The 21437-nt window shown below is 33.0% G+C and overlaps 1 protein-coding gene across 3 annotated transcripts in view; it reads left to right on the top strand.

Annotated features, from left to right (window-relative positions):
• Window positions 1-21437, top strand: part of LOC123536056 (uncharacterized) — a 188069-nt gene that overhangs the window by 56125 nt on the left and 110507 nt on the right. For all 3 annotated transcript variants that reach the window (XM_045318841.2, XM_045318842.2, XM_045318843.2), the window contains exon 2: window positions 5577-5641. The gene's annotated coding sequence lies outside the window, so the exon portion shown is untranslated. The remainder of the gene's footprint in view (window positions 1-5576; window positions 5642-21437) is intronic.

The following is a 21437-nucleotide window of genomic DNA, read 5'->3' as shown; positions in this document are numbered from 1 at the left end:
ATGAAGGCTATAACTTGATTTCTAAGCCTTTCAATTAACAAAATATTATTTAACAAATGAGTATTTCATGAAAGTTTTGTTTATTTCTGATTCTTGTTTCATACTTGTGTCCACAAAGAACGAAGACTCTTACCTCAAGCGAGTACTTACAGGCGTAGCTATTTATAGTTATTTTTAAGCACTTGCACAATTGAGTGGAAAATGAGAACTGTTTTAGACACAATATAACAAAGACAATTAGGATATATATATATGTTTCATTTATCCTTGCTGCACTGAAATAATGATTTTCAACAATCAGACAACAAATTGAACTATCACTCCATATTGTGGAGTGAAAATATAGAGGATATTTGTTTGTTTGTTTCAGTGTAAAATTGAAATATCTTTCACAAGTGAACACCAGATGCAATAAGATATGGTGTTCACAAGTGAAAGATATTTTGATTTTACATGTAATTTGATGTAAAAGAAACAATTTTTCTTTTTATTTCATGTTTTGACTAAATTTACCCATTTCATAGATTTTTACCAGTGAAAAATATATTTGATATTTTTCACCGTGAAAATTCTAGATATATTTCACTCTAATATTTCGATAATTCACTGAAAAACGTATAATAACAATTGAAATGGTAGAACGTTACAAGTCAAATATTAGACTATTTCCGTTAAGTGAGACCAAAAATCTTGACTGTCCTGTAAATATTTCAATTAAATGCGCAATTAATACGAGTATCGGTTGTCCTTCGGTCCAGATATCCTTACTTACTACTTACACAAAGTAATAGACCTTTTATACTCCTAAATATACCTTATGTTAGTATTTCTTATTATCAGGAAATATCAGATGTACGTTTTCATCACATATTGTTCGTCTGATTTGAGAATAGGCATATTTACTTTAATAGAGCATATTCCAATCAGTTTAGTGACCATCATTGTTAGTATAACACGCTACATAAGCTGTCTTACCTACAAGCAATTTTGTCGTTTTTTATATTCCCTTCTAAATCTGCTCTTTGTGATGCACAGCTATTCAGTTTGATTCCTACCTACCGACACCCTGAGATCATTGGTGTCAAAGTATCTCGTATAGTACTGTTGCTAGTGTATCTACGCTTTACCCGAGGTAAGCTTCAACCTTTCCTTGAAAATGCCGTAAAAATACCTGTAGAATTAAGTGTCGAAAACAAATAGATAATAGATCTAAAGAGTATTTTTAAGTAACGACGGTGTTCAAATGATAAATTTTCACTCATTGATTTAGTTATTTACACTCTGACAACAAATAGCATATTGAACTGTATTTTGATATCACCGACCATTTGGATTTAGATACTACGAGCAATATCTTTTCTGTTATGACAGGCGCGTTAAAGATAACGCTACATCTATCTTTTCCACGTTTGCACTACTTATCACTGTTTTTGTTAATACAATTTCTAAGATGTCTTCAACTCTGACCTCTTTTTTAGTTTCTGATTGTTCACGTAAACAGTAATACGTCTGTCTGTGACGTTTTTTTCTTGTATCAACTGTTTGTTTTTATGTATGATTTAATACAGCCAAGCATAAAAAACTTTACTCAGTATTCGTTACATTTCCTGCCCTACGTACACATGATTTAAAAGCATAAAAGTGAGGGGATACTGCACTTTTCTTACCTCCCTTTCAAGAACAGACACATTCAAATATGCTATATTTTTGCTTTGTTGCATTTTATGCTTCCAAAGGATCTACTGATAGATTTTATTCTATTATACTTACTTGAATAAGGATATTTAAAATTTGAAAACATTAAATTGTAAGACAACACACTTACAAACGCTTTTATAAATCAATGTTAAGTAGTCACCTAATCAAAAAAAAACTGATTCCACCAGGAAGGACAAAACTACGCAATTTACGTGCCGTGCAACAAATGACTCAATTAACCGCAGACTAACTTTATGATTGAAATCGTCTGTTGTTTTGTGCAATTACATTAGGCGGGATTTGTAGATAACAATTTTACAATATTTCCTGAACTCGCTTCTTATGCTATCAGAGTATGAAGAAAACATCATTAAAGTGTGTTTGTATACAGTCAGGATCACAAAGATTTCAACTGACTGTTTATAATAAGTGTAAAACTCTGCTTTAAAAACAATTACCGTGGTTGACTCATGTTGACAATCGGCAGTTTCCGTTCATTTACGTTTTGTGATAGTATCTGATTGTTACAGAAGTAATCTGCTCATAGGAACTAATTTACTGCAGAAGAATGTCGTAAATGGCACTGGAGATAATGTTTTGCGTGGAATTTGCTGATTATTAATCTGGGAAGATTTCTTTCACTTTTTTAACTGTATAAAGGGGCGATATCTAGACACTTAATATGACAAGGCTAGAGAGTAATTCCTCATCATTACAAAAATGTGTCCAACGTTTTGCTGATAAATACTTTACATTACTATTTATAAAAATAACGTTAAATAAATGTCGTGTATGTTTCTAATGAAATGTCTACCAACGTGTAGATAGAGTTATCCCTAAAGCCTTATTATGAGCATCTGTAGACATATCAAGTACAAGTCAAGCTCCGAACGCAAATATTTGTATTTCATAAATTCAGAACTTCAACAAATTGCAGTAAGACAGTATGTTTATCAATGATATATGCAGTTGTTTACTACTATACAATGACAAATATTTAATAAGAAGAATGCGCTAGTTGCCGTCAGCTATTGGTGTAAAACAAATACGTTATGTTTAAATGTAATCAGCTTACCTACCCATTGTTTACATATTTTTGAACGCATTCATGGAAATGATGAAATATCTCCATCCGCATGCCAAACCCATTGTTGCAACTTATTGCCAAATAATTAAAGGGTGGTATTGGAACAATTGTAGTAACCTGTAAATTTGTATCTAGTATTCCAGTTGACGAAACAAAGTGGGTATTTTATAATAAGTCTTTTTGATGTAACAGTTCACAATGCATAAAATGTTTTAACTACTTTAATATATACTGGTTACGTGTCTGAAACATTTCGTATTGGTACGAGATATCAGTGTTTGGACATTACATGAAATGGCCGGTGTCTGTCTTAAGCTACTTTTTTAATTACGTAGCAACAGAAAGCTGAAAAACTTACAGCTTATACGTTGTATGTTTTCTTAACGTACATAGACAGTTCTGCCATTTATAACTCTCTTTTGTCCATACATAGCTAATAGGTTTATCATGGGCCAATTTTCCAAAATATTACCATGTTTGGCCCGGCGGCAAAAGCAATCATCCAGCATTTCACAGTGCCTTGCACACAGACCTCGCCATACCAAAACTAGCTTTAATCGATTACTTTCTTTTAGTACAGTTTGCTAAATAAGGTTTTTGTTGTTTTAGCATATGCACGTAGAGGCATTTGCAATTTCATATTTGAACGACAGTAAAGGTCAGCTGAATACTTGTATGCCCGTTTTTGTACACCATTGCACAATATCGGCACTGAAAATTAATTCGAAGGAAAAGAGTACCTTACTTTGATCCTGGTTATTTCATACCTGTGAATGGAAACTGTCAACTGCTACCGTGAAAAAAGTAATTTACTAACGATGTTTGAAAAATGGCCTCAGTTTCGAATGTAATAGTACGTACTGTTTTGTGTAGTGAGACATACAGCGAGTGCTACATGTTAAAATGAAATCAACAATGTAAAAGCAATTAGAAATAGATTTAATTGTTCGTAAACGTTCTCTGTATAATGCCTTTTCTGTATTCATAGGTGTTATTTTAAAAATTTTATAGGCGCACATTTGCCTAAGGTCTTTGCTAGTACTTTGAGGAGAAGTATGTAATACATGCCTTAGCTCTTTGATGACAAGTGTGATTGTCTTAGTACTTAGTCATGAATTAAGTAATAAAAGCTTTCAGCTACAGTAATTTGTATTGAATTGAGTATACTGTATTTGTCTTATGCTGGTAAAAAATAAACAATCTTGAAAGAATTTATGAGAAAAAATGCTTTTTAAGCAAACTATTTTAAATGATTTATGTATTGACGTAAACCTGTAAAACGGCAAAACTTTATAACATTTTCACATTTGTCTCCATTTGATGCAGGATCGCTTACAGGTTTGTCGTTTATTTATATTTCCTGTAGAATCATTGTCTTTTTATGTTTGATTAATGTTTTCTGCAGTAGCATTACGGAATCCTATCGATATGAAAATGTAACACGATACAAATGCTTTGCGTTTATCCTTATAGTTACTTCTTTTCATCCGTTTACCTTGTTTATTTACGGGATATAGAGGGTATTACGTCATTAGTGTCTTTTCATAGTCCTCATTCGCTTCCAAAACAGCAAATATATTTATGCCCAGTAAAGTTATATCTACTTCAGACAAAGTGGTGCACTGTTTCAGCACTATACATGAACATTTTCTAATTTATGTCTTCCTGCTTCAACCTGAACAAAACTACTAATATATAGATCTATGTTTTATTTTTCATTTTCTAAATGCTGTCTCCCCTAAAGCAATACATTGCAAATATTATGTCATTTTGTGAATATCTTCAAAACATTATTCTTGGCCAGTGTCATTAAATGATATTGTTAAACTTTTAGTTTGACTAGCCAATATGTCATGTGCATAATCATGGCGTTTTTTTTTTTTAAAATGGAATGTATTGAAAAAAATCTAGGGACGAAAACGAATAGCAATCCCTGAGATCAGAATGCATATCTAAATATTTTGACCTATTGTATCCCCCAGAACCCGGACCTTTCTATCAATAATTCAGATGTTGTAAAGCCTTTGTATAACCAGATCAGCTCAGACCTAGCTTGCAGTTAATTTGTACCATTCCGCATAGCTAGATTCCAAATCCCTGCAGTAAGACCTTGACTGGATGGATCCTTCTTTAACAGAAGCAGGACTTTTTTCAAAATGTCATCTAATGTATCCCTAAAAATACAAACGTCAAGAAAGATAAATACTATCTTAGAATATATCCCTTACGCTAAATATCTTGGCTTTGATCTCTCTTCCAACTAAACTGTAAAACTCATATCTAAAGACAATTGACATACAAACACCTATTAGAAGAACAAGGTAACTAGTGCAACTACATTATCACCAGTACTTGTTTTCCCAGACAGTATAACTTCCTACCAACATCCTAACTGACCATGACCAGTTCATGTATTCAGTATTAGTCCTGTGGTCGATGATTTTACCTTTAACTTTTTTATTATCCTCACTGACTACTTCACGTTTTAATATCAAACCTAATTACGGTCATTCAAGTATCCCTGTGCCTGAAAATAGTTTTTGTCAATTTTTTTAATACGTCGACTCTATAAACTCGGTGTAACGTTCAGTCGTGCACATAGTCATGTCTGAAACACTTGCCAGAGGGAGGATAGGATAAATATTACTGACAGACTACATATTTTTCGTACCAGACAGATGTTTATCAGTGACAAAAATACATCGTACGTTTTGAAAATAACCATCTAAAGGTTTCACAATATGCATTACAGCTATTCACTAATTAATTTTGTTTTCTTTTTATTTTTCAGGATTGACCTTTTACTTTAACTATTATTTAAGATGGGTGACATTTGGATTAATTAGACCTAAAACTGTAAGTATCACTCAGCGAATTTCTTAGATTAGTTAATAACATATATTGCATTTGACATAGTCACTGATTTGTTCTTCTTGTGCATGTTCTTGTTTTAATACATTAAATCAAAGAAATGAGGAATAATGCAAACTTACAATCAATTGAATGCCGTAATGTTAAAATGTCTCGTATTTTATTTTAATATTTTGTGTATTTGTGGTCTACACCTGTTCGTCCTGTTTTCATGTTTATCTTTATGTTAAGCTTACAGATATTGTCTTCATAAAATGCCATGGGTGTTCCAGATAAAACTGATATAATCAAACAACAACAAGCATTACCTCTCCAGCAGTTGACGTATTTGTAATTTCCAACAAATTTTTGTATTTCATTCAAGATATTTTGCCAGTTGTTACAAGATTAAGCCCCAAGATACATGTATGTTTAAATCAAAGCTTCAGTCATTCAAGGCGCAAAGGCTGAGATTTTTTAATGGATTGTTCTAATGTAACACGTTGTTTTAATTTATGTTTTTTACAATCGTTTCGCCAATGCGCCAATGTTTTTCTTTGGAGGTTACTAGTTTTCTCGTACTGTAGTACATTTATTCATTTTATTTTTAGACTTCGAATACGAATCATGTTGCAACGCATAGTTGTTGTGTTTCAAGTTAATAATAAGCATTTATTTGATGTGTCCATTAATTAGTTCATGTTTATTTTGCACGGAAACAATTTCATTGATATACTGATATCCCAAGAGTATACTCATTCTGTCATTTAAACATATCACGCATATTTTACGCAATTTGAAACTTTGCAGTTACCTTTGAGCTACAGAATGTATTTCTATTGTGTTCTTATCGCTCCTGTTATCTTAATGGATACATCCTGTTTGTTTCAAGTCTACCTGCTCTTGTGAAATAAACACTCATATCTATTAAAACCTTTATAAAGGTAAGTTTTATCTAACCTTTATGCAAATCAGTGAAAGTGTTACTTACAAATGATAGAATTCATACTGCTAGTTTGGCCATTAATCTATTTTCTTGTTCTTGTTAGTACATATCCTGTTTCGTTGATTTGCATGTATGTTTAAATTCGCACTTAAGGCTCGTCTACATTATTGAAGAAAATCTTGTAGGGCCCATAAATCACTAGATAATTTATATCTTGTACAAGCAATTAGTGCTTTGCAATATTTCTTAAACTTGGAAGACACATTAATTTTAAATGGAGGGAAATCATGACAGGTAAATAAAAAAGATGGCCGAAATGATACCGGTACAAAGTGTTTATAAAGATCAAATATTTGTACATTTAAAAAATTAATCATTGGTGAAAACACTGATTGAGAAAAAACTCTAGTTAAAGTGATACATATCCAGTTGAAGAACAAAGCTACTGAAAAGATATTATTTCAGGAAATATGATAAAACAGTCATATTTTGTTAATATGTAACCGTGTGAGAAACATCATTGATAATGTAAAAATACTTTTTGAGAGCACCGAACTTGCTGATGTTACTCTTCCACAGGAGTACTAAATATAATTTTATTATTGAATTATATAAACTTGGCTTTTGAGCATGTCATTCAATTAAAACATCTTTTCTGCTGTCCACACTGCCATGTTTTTGTTAAATTATCAAAGCCAAACATTCAATGATGGTTTTATTAGATCTCAATACACATTTAATGAACAAATGTAAACAAAATACCATACTGGGCAGGTGCTTCTCATCAAAAACCCTTTATCAGAGCATTTGACAGCACTACCATCCAAGAAAAATAGGATGGGTTCTAAACGCTACAAGATCTTGTAGCCGAAAATTATCTGGAAACTGCCACTCAAAAAGACACTAATGGGGGACACAATGTACTGTCTACACTAAACAAGTTGCTGTGATTTATATCTTGTGCGAGTTTTCTTGAATAGTGTAGACGAGCCTTTACGCTACATCTCCGTTCCGTCTGTATTTCTGAGTAATTATGAGCGTGTCGCTTGCAAGTTGTATAAATGGTACCTATCGATGTTGGGTTAAACATCAAAATGTAAAGAAAAGATAATATTTAGTTGAAGATTAAAAAAGTAATACAGCGAGCAAAACAGTTTTCTTCAGTGTTTTGAATGTTGTTTTTTTTTTTTTTTTTTTTTTTTTTTTTTTTTTTTGGTTTAACGCCGTTTTTCAACAGTATTTCAGTCATGTAACGGCGGGCAGTTAACCTAACCAGTGTTCCTGGATTTTGTACCAGTACAAACTTGTTCTCCGCAAGTAACTACCAACTTCCCCACATGAATCAAAGGTGGATGACTAATGATTTCAGACACAATGTCGTTTATCAAATAGTCACGGAGAACATGCGCCCCGCCCAAGGATCGAACTCACGACCCCGCGATCCGTAGACCAACGCTCTACCTACTGAGCTAAGCGGGTGGGCTTGTTTTGGATGTATTCTGTTTTATCAGTAGTGAGTAAATTATAAATCAGATACAAGGAAGTCTGTACATGTATGTGTACATTCTATTTTGGTAGCAAATCTATCAGAATTCAAGTAATCGAATTTCAAATTAATATAAAGAATTGCAGAGTGATACCACCAGTTTCTTTACTCTTTTCAATTTCAAAACATTTTTTTCGCATTAGCTGTGCAAACCGTGACATGTAATACCAAGTGTACTATTATTAACAGTTACAGTTTAATGTGTAGTGCGAATATTAAGCAATTTATTTTACTTTAAGTTAAATGAGACAATAGCATGTTATAAAAATTGTTGCAGGCAATCATTAAGAGTTCAGTTGAAGAAACTTAATTTATGAAATTAAACTCTTACGATTAAAAGTATGAAACTTTCATTTTCAACAATTTAATGTTTTAAGATCAAAAGTAAACATAATAAAGAGCTTCAAAAACATCAGTTTATCAGTTGGTTGGTTCGTACGAACTAAAATATTGTCAGCTCGTTATCAGTTAAACCTTTGTGAGTACGACTAACGATAATACATATATTGCCAGCATTCGAATAATTTTTATAAGAATAGGTCTTGCAAGACCCTCCAAGATGTGGACACCGGATGTTAATCGTTAGTGTTCGAAAGAATTGCAATAAATTGGGTGTATATTTAGGAATGGATTGTAATAATACCACTGATTCATTTAAGAATTAGTCCCAGCATAAATTACATAATTTGTAAAATTCAAGGTAAGTTATACACTTTATATTATTTGACTGGGTATTAACAACCTTTTTATACAGAAAATAAGTTTTGTAGTACTTTTAACCCATGTTATTAAATTTGCAAGAACATCCATTGGAAGAATTGAACGCAACCAAATCCGCTTAACTATGTCTCTTCACGAGAGGTAATATAGTTGCAAGTGAGAGATCCTACTGGGGTGACTCATGATTTTACTTCCTTATTTGTAGTGAACTAAATTAATCTTAATTATTAAATCTTATCAAGGTTTCTGGAAAATTAAATGACATATAGACAGCAGTGAATGTTTCTTGCACAAAACATGTGTCAAAAACATGTAACAATTTTTATGAATCAAAAAGTAATCTTTTCTCAAATGTTAGCCATATACCTATTTTTCAACCAGCATAAATTCTTTTCTTAGCAAGTTATTATAGGTTATTAGCTTTGTATCGGGAAATATGCACGAGTTCTTCAGTGGAAATATTGCGCGACTTTAGGAGCAATATTCTTCCGCTGAAAAACGAGTGCATACTTCCCGATGCAAAGATAATAACCTTTTTATTACAAGTATATTGTATATTGTAATTCAGGATTACAACCAAAACGATTAAATGACCTTGAAACTATTTTACCGGAATCTCTGTGTATTAAAATAAAAGATCATAATAAAAACTTTATTATTGCTACAGTCTATAGGCCACCAAACTCTGCTATCGACTTCTGGCAAAGATGTGATGTTCTTGTTGACCAGGCCTTAGAAATATCAGATAATATTATTTTAGTTGGCGATATAAACGAAGATCAGTTAAATGTAACAAATCGTAAATTTAGAGACATACTTATTCTTAATAATATGACAAATGTAATCAATACACCAACTCGAATAACACACAGTACAAGCACCTTAATTGATGTAATTGCATTAACAAATACTGTAATACCGCTGGATTCTGGAGTTTTTGAAACGCCGTCAAATATAAGCGATCACTTTGCTACTTATGTTTATGTAAAAAGCAGTTTCCAGGCCAGGACATGTTACACCCGCCGAGTGTGGAACTACCACCAAGCCGATTTTGAAAAGTTAAATAACTCGATAAAACACCACTGATTGGTCAGCTCTTAACTCAGACTCTCTAGACGTAGCCACATCTTTTTTTGAAAAAACATTTTTAGATCTAGCTAAAACATGCATTCCTACTAAAATTATACAAATCCGCCCCAACGACAGACCTTGGTATAATTCATTTATTCGTACTACATCTAGGAAACGTGATCGTTTAAAGCGAATTGCTATCCAGTCTGGGAAACCATCAGATTGGCAATGTTACAAGAAAATAAGAAATCGTGTCAATTATATGAAAAAACACCTACGCGAACAATTTTATAATACTCTTGAATTTTCCATGAATGATTTAAGTTCTACAAATCCTAAACAGTACTGGAAAACAGTAAAAATGCTAGTCAAAGAAAATTCTAAAGCCGAAGAAGAAATTCCGCCCCTTGAAAACGAAAATCATGACACAGCTATTTCTGACGTAGATAAAGCTACATTTTTAAACGATTACTTCGTATCAGTATCAACTCTCGACGATTCCAATTCTGTTCTACCTGATGTTTGTTGCAAAGTCTAATACAAACTCTTTCCCACTTTACTATTTCTGAGCAAGACGTAATTGACGTTTTAGATAACTTAGTTGTCAACAAAGCCTGTGGGCCTGATGGTATTAGTCATAAATGTTTAAAGGGATGTTCGAAAACCATAGCTAAGCCACTTTGTACTTTATTCAATTAGATCTCTCATCGTAAATAAATACCCGTCTTCATGGAAAATTGCTAATGTAATGCCGCTTTATAAGAAAGGAGAAAAATCTTTACCATCTAACTATAGACCAATTTCTTTGATCAGTTGCGTAGGTAAAGTAATGGAACGAGTGATTTTTAAGTATTTGTACAATCATCTAAACACCAATAATCTTATATATAAAAATCAGTCAGGATTTCTTCCTGGACACTCCACTGTATACCAACTTGTAGATATATATAACCAGATCTGTACATCTTTAGACGAGAAGAAAGCAACCTGTATGGTTTTCTGTGATATATCGAAAGCTTTCGACCGAGTTTGGCATAAAGGCCTTATATTTAAACTGAAGCAGTATGGTATTTCAGGAAACTTGGTCAATTGGATAACAGATTACCTGGAAATAGATCGCAAAAAGTATTTGTAGGGCAATCGTTTTTAAATAGTAGGTTATTAACTGCAGGCGTACCTCAAGGATCGGTCTTGGGCCCTCTTTTATTTCTTGTATACGTAAATGATATTGCTGATTCTGTTATAGTACCGCTAGACTATTCGCTGATGATAGCTCACTTGCTATATCTTCACCAGACTCCGTTTATATTAGAAACTGTTTTAAATTCAGATCTAGAAAAAATTTTCAGTTGGGCAAGTCAATGGCTTGTAAAATTCAATCCTTCTAAAACTGAAGTCATGTTTTTCTCCTTTAGAGATATAGCTCAACCTTCGTTAACCTTTGATAATACCCTCTAAACTTCGTTGACGATCACAAACATCTAGGTCTTACAATAAGTCATGATGGCTCTTGGACACCCATATAAACAATATCACTTCCTCAGCTTCAAAAGTACTCGGCTCGATGAGAATGTTAAAATTCAAAGTTAAAAGGTCTACTCTTAACAACATTTATTTATCGTATCTAAGACCTCTACTCGAGTATGCTTCAGTTGTATGGGATAGCTGTACTCAATATGAAAAGGACACTATAGAAAAACTTCAATATGAAGCAGCTCGCATTGTTACTGGTTTGACTCGTTCCGTTTCCATTCAAAATTTATTAACTGAAGTTGGCTGGGTTTCTCTTGCAGACCGTAGAATTATGCAGAAATTAATATTAGCTTATAAAGGAAATAACGGACTGCTTCCAGATTACCTTATAGACATTTTTCCTCCAACAGTTCACTATTCTAACAACTATGAACTTAGAAACAACACTAATTTTGTAACATTGCCTAGACGTCTCGAAATTTATCAAAATCAGTTATACCCGATTCAGTAAAACTATGGAATAACCTTGACCTCCGACACGCAATGCTAACACACTTACATCTTTTAAGAGCAAATTGAAGAGTAAATTTAAATCTCCAATTGTTCCGTCTTTTTATCTAATAGGAGAACGATTATATAATGTAGTTCAAACTCGTATTAGAAACCGATGCAGCAACTTAAACAATGATTTATTTTATACCATTTACGAGACTATCCCGATTGCTCTTTGTGGACATGGTATTGAAGATGCGGAACATTTCTTTTTTAAATGTAGCCATTATGCCGATGCTCGTCGATTGTTATTTATCAATACTCGAAGATTTCATTCCTCTTAGTACTCACAAATTACTTCATGGAATTGATTCACTTACTATTGAGGAGAACAAATCTTTGTTTTTAGAAGTACAAAGTTATATAAAAAATACACGTCGTTTCACTAGCACTGCCTCCTGATCTTTTGACTATATATCTGTTTAGAAGGCTCTGGGCTGGGCTGGATGTGGGTATTCTGCAGCGGATGCGATGAGGTGCACTGATTGATTTTACGCTTGTCTGTGTTAGTTTTATTGTTGTTGTTTTTTTTTTCTTTCGATTGTTTTTTCCCTGCTTTTCTTCTATTAAATTTACTGTCTTAACTCTTCTTCTATATAAGTAAGTTTATAACTTAAAATTATATTTTGTTAAGCATTATATATTTTTCCATTCCAGACCAAACAAAAAATCCGCCATATTAGTTTAATCTAACATTAATTTGACAGCCAGGGACGGACCGATTTCTAATGTTGGTAAAACTTGTGGTCCAACCCTTTTGTATTATCGCACATTCGCAAAGTTACTGAATACTTCCTAATGTACAGTAGTAATATATATGTCTTGTATAATGATAGTTTGCTATTGTATATATATATTTACATATGTATCTGTATAATAGTGTCTTGATGTACATTACCATAATGTCTTGTGCGATGATTACAATAAAATATGATTAAACTAAACTTTTATTACATACGCATCTACACGTATATATATCTTAAATATGTTCAATAGCCTGAATAGGATTGACAATACTGAACTAAATAGAAAAAATAGTGCAACAACATACTCTGAATTACGTCACGCACCCGATATGAAATTCAGGCGTCAGTGTAAGGAAAAATATAGACGTATTAGTGTAACTAAACGGGGGATAAAAACGAGTATGTAATAATATATTGTATTAACGGTTGCTTCATCTGGTGACACCAGAATGCTCTAAATCCAATTTCTTCTTTGGCTTTGATGACAATGTGAACGCCAATGTCGGAATTTAATTTGGTCCCTCTTAAGAGTTCAGCTGAAGAGATATTCATAATAATGTAGACGATGTTATTTCAATGCAAAATACTTTCTATCTTGACGGTTTATGTACTAGCTTTTCGTGATTAAGTCAACATTGTCTAAGTACGTATAGTTGAATGAAGGCTACTTAAAAACAAAGACAAATATCAAACAGGGAATGCCACATACCAAAATCACAGCCTCCCCAAAACGAAACCTACAGCACACAGACGTGCACACCACAAACACACACACATACACGTGCACACACACAAAGCCAACACACGAGGACAAAACGAACAAAGGAAAACACAAACATAAACGCGCACACATACAAAGCCTACACAAGAGGACAAAACGAACAAACAAAGGAACACAGTGGGGCACCGCCTTGGAACGGTCAGTGGCAAAAACACCACTGGGGAGCTTAAACCGGTTTATGGTGCGCACCCAACCTCACTCTTACCCCACCATGTTCCAAAGACACGGGACAGTGTAAATAAAAGTAATCCCCTCCAGGTGAATCTCTAACGCACGTAATGGAAACAAAAAGGCATGGCATGTAAAACACAAAAATGCTCGTGTATAAAAATATAAAAAGCAAACCTTTAGAACCAAAAACGTATGTACTCAATGCCTTTTCAGAAGACAGAGTAACAAGAGAAACACCCTTAAGGGCCCGACGAAACAGGCCAGAAGACAGATATCAAAACCTTCTTGTTCTGATTATTTCAGAAATGATGTCACTTATCTTTAATTGAACTGATTATTTCAAAAAATGATGTCACTTATCTTTAATTGAACCGATTATTTCAAAGACGATGCCACTTGTCCTTAATTGGACTGATTATATCAGAAACGATGTCTCTTGCCTTTAATCGAAACTGCTAGTTTTAAATCACAATGAAACAGTTTATGAAATATCGTGATTTTTCAGCATTAAATTGTGAAGTAGACCCAGGTGCCGCTTCGGCTATAATGTCATTTGACAGAACTGTTTATCGCTAGATGGTTTCAACTGGCTCAGACCCATACAGGAAATCAACCCGTAGAATTAATTGTGAAGTGATTTATAAGAATGAAGTGCACATTAAAAGATTTACCTAACAGTACGTATTATAAACATGGATATAACATCAAAATTTTGATGTTAAAATTCCTTCGCACTGAAGGAATATATTATTAGAATTGACCGCTACCATATTTCTCAAGATCCAATTACATAATATATTTAACTAAAATATTATTTGCAATAATAAAATTGCATAATCACAGGACGGAATAAAAATCAAGCACATATGTGTTTATATGCATAGTTAAAAAACTGAAAGGAGTACCATTATCTAAAACAATTCAATTTGTTGTTGGTGTTGTTGTTGTTGTTGCTGTAGGGTTTAACGTCGCATCGATACAATTATAGGTCTCATGGCCATTTCTGGTAGTGGACCCTCCGTGAATTATTTCATTACGAGCGAGCTTGATGTCTTCCTCATATGAAGAAATCTGCGCCCCGAGGAGGCTGGAATCCATACCGATGAGGGGCAAGCATTTCGTAGTCAGTGGCTTTAACCCATCGGCCACGGAGGCTCCGTGAGCATGTGTATTAAAACTTTAGTAAACATTAGGACACAATGCACAATTACGACTTCACCTAGGACTAAACTATAAAAGCCTAGGCAAGCAAAACGACAAGCATCGGAAAACAAGATAAATAAACATTAATTATTTGTGATTAAAAACACTTCTAAAACATGTCTCTCATAAACGTGTACATCTGAAAATAACAAGACGATTTTGTGCAAATATCTTCCGGAACAAATAGGCAACACAAACAATTAAATTAAAACACAGCCGCGTTTAAGTTATTGTAAATGGGTTTCACAAGAAATAAATTTATTACTGCGACTCGAAGTGGCGCCATATGAAATTAGTTTGAACAAAAACTTGTCTCTAATTAAAACGGAGTAAATTTATATTGTATTAACAGATATCTTGACACTTTCTTAAAATACTGACACGAACATCCCCTGTTAGTTGAACAAAACGACACTTTTACTAGATGTACACTATTTTATAGCAATTCTTTTGTACACTTACGAAGTGATGAGCGAAATTTTTTAAAAGACCTAAATTCTAATGATTGCTGGAAATGATTACATGTACTGTGTTGTTTGTAATTTTAAGCAACAAAATGAAATTCCTGCTGAAATATTAACAATGACTCTCAAGGTAAATAAAGTACATACATGTTGTAACAGGTAGGTTTTTATCAAGTTAATATTACTCTAATTCTCTGTGTAGTTCCATTAACATGGAATCTTGTAATTCACTAATACCTTTTGATCTGACATTAATTCATTCCAGGAAATTGGTGTGTTAGTCTCCTTCTAACAAATTCTCAGTAGTATTATATTAGTACCAATAAACATCTTGTGTTTTAAGAAAACGTACGATAGAATTACTAAGCACAAACATTCAGTTGAGCAAAAGGTTGCAAAATCCTTTACTTTCATCAGTAATGATATTGTACCAATTCATTTTAACATGATTTTGTGCCATTGTTAATTGTATCTGGACTGAAAACAACATGTTTGTTCCAGAAGAGGTTCACACTACCAAAACCGAGATCAAGTTCAGTTTATTTATTGTCATTCACGGTAAAAATATGTGTGCTTAAGAGTGTTTGTGACATATGTCATATCGAGGTACAATTTGTTTGTTTGTTTGGGGTTTAACGCCCTTTTCCAACAGTATTTCAGTCATGTAACGGCGGGCAGTTAACCTAACCAGTGTTTCTGGATTCTGTACCAGTACAAATACACTAAAACAAGTAACATGTTACAATACTTCAGAAGGTAAGATCTATAATCCATTCTAAAACACATACAGTTTACAACATCAAATGAAAAGAAATAGTCTTTCATTTCTAGATATATGCGAAAAAGGACAATTTTATATATGCTTTTTGTATGATCTTTAGTTACATACTTTTTCTGACTAGTCTTTCTTAAAAAAAAACTGATTCGGATTATAAGATTCTTTCACTGGATGTAGGTGCAGATGGGAATATCCGGCCTCGAGGGTAACTGTTTAGGCGGTAACGAGGATCCAGCCGGGGTTACCGCCTAAACAGTTACCCGAGAGCGGATATTTCCATCTGCGCCTATAACAGTGACAGAATCTTTTTCTTGCATACGATTTCAAGAAATTTTAAATAAAAATAAATCAATGGACGGCTTTCTTTTTAGAACTATTTCTTATGGCAGTGTATTTAAACAAAGCGCGGGAAACCAACGTCCGTAAACAGGAAAGGACGTCATGACGTTTCCCAAAAAAACAACAATGTTTAGTTCGGTTTTGTTTTATCAGTTACAGCGTAACGTTATGAATTTTTGATAAATAACGTGATTTTAATTTGAGAAAAATATTATCAGGAACAAAGAGGAATCGTCAAGGTATTGGATTTTTATTCGTTTTTCGAAATAAATATAAATTACTGCATAATTCTTCTACATATATGTAGTTCGTCATACGTATTTACAGCACGAGAGTCATCTTACACCCCCGGGGTGTAAGATGGATTTTTCCAGCACCGGTAAAGATGCCAGAAATCCCCGTCTGGTATGCAAGAAACAGGCATTCCTGTTGGGCTGTATCAGCCAGTGCCCTACATTAGTGCAATTCATTTTATTACCATCTCTTAAGGTATAACATGTTATAAATCTGTCATTATATGTATTCATCAAAATGACAGCCAATCAAGATTTACAACACACTCGATTCGATAGATTTCCATTACAAAAAGGAAAAGATTGAAATGAAATAATTCCTGTCAAAACAAGATTTGGTCGTTTTTGCAAATATTCATTAATCTCCAACGTTTGAGGATTCAATGTTTTGGGGTTTTTTTTGCTGACAAATGTTTCAGAAATAATCACAAATTTCCGAGAACGCTATTTTGCATTGAATTATTCACAAAGAAAATTATTAGATTAATTTGTGAAGCATTAAAAGTGTTAAACTAAAATTAAATCAAGCACTAAGGACAATTATTAAAGATATACAAAGCTTTTTAAAAGCTAAAAATGTATGATATTTTTTGGTTTCCATCGCCATTCTTCGAAAGAAAATCAGTGTAATAGGGTAACCAATATTCATTTTACCTAACCAGTTCAAACTGCTCTATGAGGATTTACTGAAAAGAATACTTGTAAGTTCATTAGTCCTACATATGTCATTAACATTGGGAAGTTGTCATTTTAATTTTGCCAGGCCCAAAAGGAATAACTCGTACATAGTATACATAATGTTTGGTATGTCCAGTAGTTTTATAAATCACCGGAATAGGAAAAGGAGAACAACAGGCCCGAATAAACAAAAAAAAGGCTATGTTGTCACCTCTGATTTTTACCTCGGGTAAAATGCATTTTAATAGTTTAGATAGGCATTCCTTAAACCTTTTCATATCTTTTTTTTCTGTTCATATCATCTGTTCGTGCTTTAGTTTGAAAGAAACTGATGAAAGCTAAGAAGTGCAACAGCGTTTCGTCCGCGTTTTTCAGCTGTAACTATATTTTGTCTTACCTATAGACTTTGAAAATTATCAGACATCAATACAAGCACATTATGTTGCATATTTGTTCTGGAGATCAGTATTTGAAGAACACGGCATGAAAATAATATTGCAAAATCCTTCTTAATCACTGTTCTGTTTAATCTAACATATCAAATGTCCCGTAGTTTAATATTATTATTTGGATAACGCTGTGTAGTAGAAACAATATTAAATATGTCATGTGAAATAATGTACACTTTTGAAAATATTATCATTTGCGTTATTCTCAAATTTATAAAATACAAAGATGTCAAATACAACATGCATAAACCTACAGTAAAATGATATGAATTAGTGTCAGAGAAATGTGATAATACAACACGCATTTCGAGACATTAATTTGAGCCGCGCCATGAGAAAACCAACATAGTGGCTTTGCGACCAGCATGGATCCAGACCAGCCTGCGCATCCGCGCAGTCTGGTCAGGATCCATGCTGTTCGCACACCCACTATGTTGGTTTTCTCATTGCACGGCTCATTTTATAATAAATACTTTCTATATTGTCGTTTGATTCATAAGAGTAATTTAACAATCATCGATGTCTGATAATCATTGTTAAATAATTATTAACAAATTATGGACGGTCCTTAAATACGTCTATGTGAGGGTTTGACCTTTTGTAAGAGTAATATCTGAATATCAACAATATGAAGCTCACATAGAATCACTCGCGTAAATTTGCTGTTAAACCTACTGCCAAAAAAAATACCAATGAAATGCCTGGTTCCAAATAAGTTCACATTAGTTTTACTATTGACCGGTAAGCTATTTAAAGAGTGTATGAAATTCGAGGAAGATCAATGCATCTCAGTGTGATATTTATACGAAACGTCAGGCTCTCGAGATCTGTACAGCTGCTCTGTAATTAAGATATACAAAAATGTCAGGTATATAAGATAATGTGTCCAAATGAGTTTTTGTCTCCTCAAAACTAATCAAGGAAATTGCTCGAACCAATCCATTTATAACAAGTACTAAATAGTGCAAACTGCTTCCGTATTTGATTGAATAATGTTTTCTTTGTATGGTCAGCGAATTGAATACCATTTGAAATGCCACCTTTTATAACTCTGTAGTTAAACGGGGCCTCGGTGGTCACCTGGTTAAGGCCGCTGACTTCAAATCACTTGTCCTTCACCCATGCGGGTTCGAAACCTTGCCTAGGGTCTTCCCATTAAAAAGCTGGGAAAGTTGCTATATGTCATTGAGCTAAAACTGAGTCGGTGTGACTCTTACCCCCTCTCTACTCAACTCCCTCACAAGCCACTGTAATAAACATGTTTTGACAAAATAATCTGAAAGAGAAATTAAACATATTGAACATTTGAAATGAACAAAACTTTGCCAGTTATTCGTTTTTTGCAATGTCTACCACTTACGGTTTACTATAGTAATTAAGTTTTAGCAAGAATGTGCTGACTTACGAACAGTTAATTGCTGTTAACCAGAGTGGTAATGCGAAAGGATGATCACATTAGTTACCATTAAAGACTAAAGCTTCAGCATTACATTTTACATTCAAGGGATGCCTGAACCAATATTGCAACAGTATGAATCTACTGAAATTGAATTTATATTAACAATGCTTGTTTAACATGGTGCCACACTTCGTCTGTACGGGATGGGTTTTTTTCCCAGATTACCAACCTGTGTCTTCAGTACTGATTAAGACTAAATTAACTCTTAACTATATTCACTGTATGAATATATAGTTTGCTTGAACACATCCTGTTTATTTGACAATACAAACACCGAATACTGGATTCGTAAGATAATAATGTAACGGTTTATTATTCTATTGATAAAAATTGGGAAATTTAGAATTTGTAAACATTAAGTTGCAAGACAACACCTTACGAAAACCGTATTCACAAAATAATATGTTAAGTAAATACGCATTAAAGAATTTACTCAGTTGTCCAAAGCTGAAACTTATAGTTGAAATCTTCTGTTGTTTTGTGCAATTATATTAGATTCTTGTGATAGAGTGGGATTGTAAGATAGAATTATTTAGGCTGTAGTTAGAAAGTGTTTCGTATGCTATCAAAAATGATACACTGAGGTGAGATATATTCTATATTCACGAAAAACAAACAAATTTTCTTTTCATTTTATGCTTAATTACGTTGAGATATGCATTTTGCAACACATTTTAATCTCAGCGCGGGAAACAGACGCGCGTAAACGAACATGACGTCAGACGTGTTGTGACGTTAGAAAGACGCACAAGACAAAACGTTCCATTTTATTTTATTTCTTGCAGCATAACGTTATGAAATTCTCATTAAGTAAACTAATTTGAACTGAGAAATATAATATAAATAACAAAGTGTGACCACAATTTTCATCCTGTTTTAAGCAAATAACTTAAAATTTATACACAATGTACAAGGGCAAAATAGTAGGGTTAGTGAACTTACCCCTTTATACACAATGTACAAGTAGATAGGCAAAGGTATATCTTTTACAGTGAGTGATATGGATATATCTCACTGATAAAACACTGTATTTCATCAGTAAGCATAAAATAAAATGCGATATTTAGTCCGTTATAACAGGAAATATTGTTTACAAAAAAGATTTGTGAAAGAAAAAACACTTTCGTTATAGGGGTGGTAATATTTTTTATTTTAAATCGATAAACTTGTAAATTCGTAATCGTAAAAGCATTTTGGCGGGATATAACTCAATTTCAGAGAGAAATCACATCTTCTAAAATATTGGAATTTTAAGTGTTACAGAGTTACTGATTATATATAATAAATTTGAAGCTGATGAGTTTATAAGTAATAATTGCATTTCCACGAAAAAGATCTTACGCACAGTTTCTACTTTGTAAAAAACTCTTTAATTTGTTATATCAATTCTGTCAACATATTCCATATTTTTCTTTACTTTCTAGGCTATACATTTTGCTTTTTGTAGCGAGTAGAGAATTACAATTCATCCTAAAAGTTTTTGTACCTCTGCTTTTTTCCCCGAAAATGATGCCACAGTTTCCACGCATGTAACATTTCTACAATTGTAACTGCTGTAAGTATTTTTACAGCTGTATCTAATTTGCATAATTCAAACTATTCTATGGTCGTTTTACAGCTGTGAAAACGAAATCTACAGCTGTAAAACCAATGTTGTTATATTAAATCTACAGGTGTAAGTTTGAACAAAACATTGCTGTCTTTAAAAGCTGTAAAATTAGGTACAGTGACTCACCTTTTTCTCCTGTTACAATAAACACTGATTTCTTGTCCTAATTCCCGAATTACAGTAATCTATAAAGGACATTCATTGATTAATTTTCATACCTTACAAACCCACAAGTATCAACCATTTAGTTCTCATTAACATCCTACTTGCTTCCCACACTGATTAGCCTTTTTATGTTAATTTGGCGTAATTTTACAAGCTGTGGTTCGTCTTAAGCACTTTGATTTCTAAACGAAACTAGCTGCTTAACACTTTATACGAACACATGTTGTCAAGAACAAATAAAATCATTTATATCATTCTGAAATATAATGTCGTAGTCTTCATTAGTATTAACTATTACAAAGGTAATAACTATAATTGATTTTATGAATGGATCATTTCAAACAAATTGACTTTCTTAC

This window comes from Mercenaria mercenaria, chromosome 17 (assembly GCF_021730395.1).
Source record: "Mercenaria mercenaria strain notata chromosome 17, MADL_Memer_1, whole genome shotgun sequence".
NCBI lineage: Eukaryota > Metazoa > Mollusca > Bivalvia > Venerida > Veneridae > Mercenaria > Mercenaria mercenaria.
Note: the sequence above shows the minus strand (reverse complement) of the source record. Positions and strands in the feature narration are given on the sequence as shown.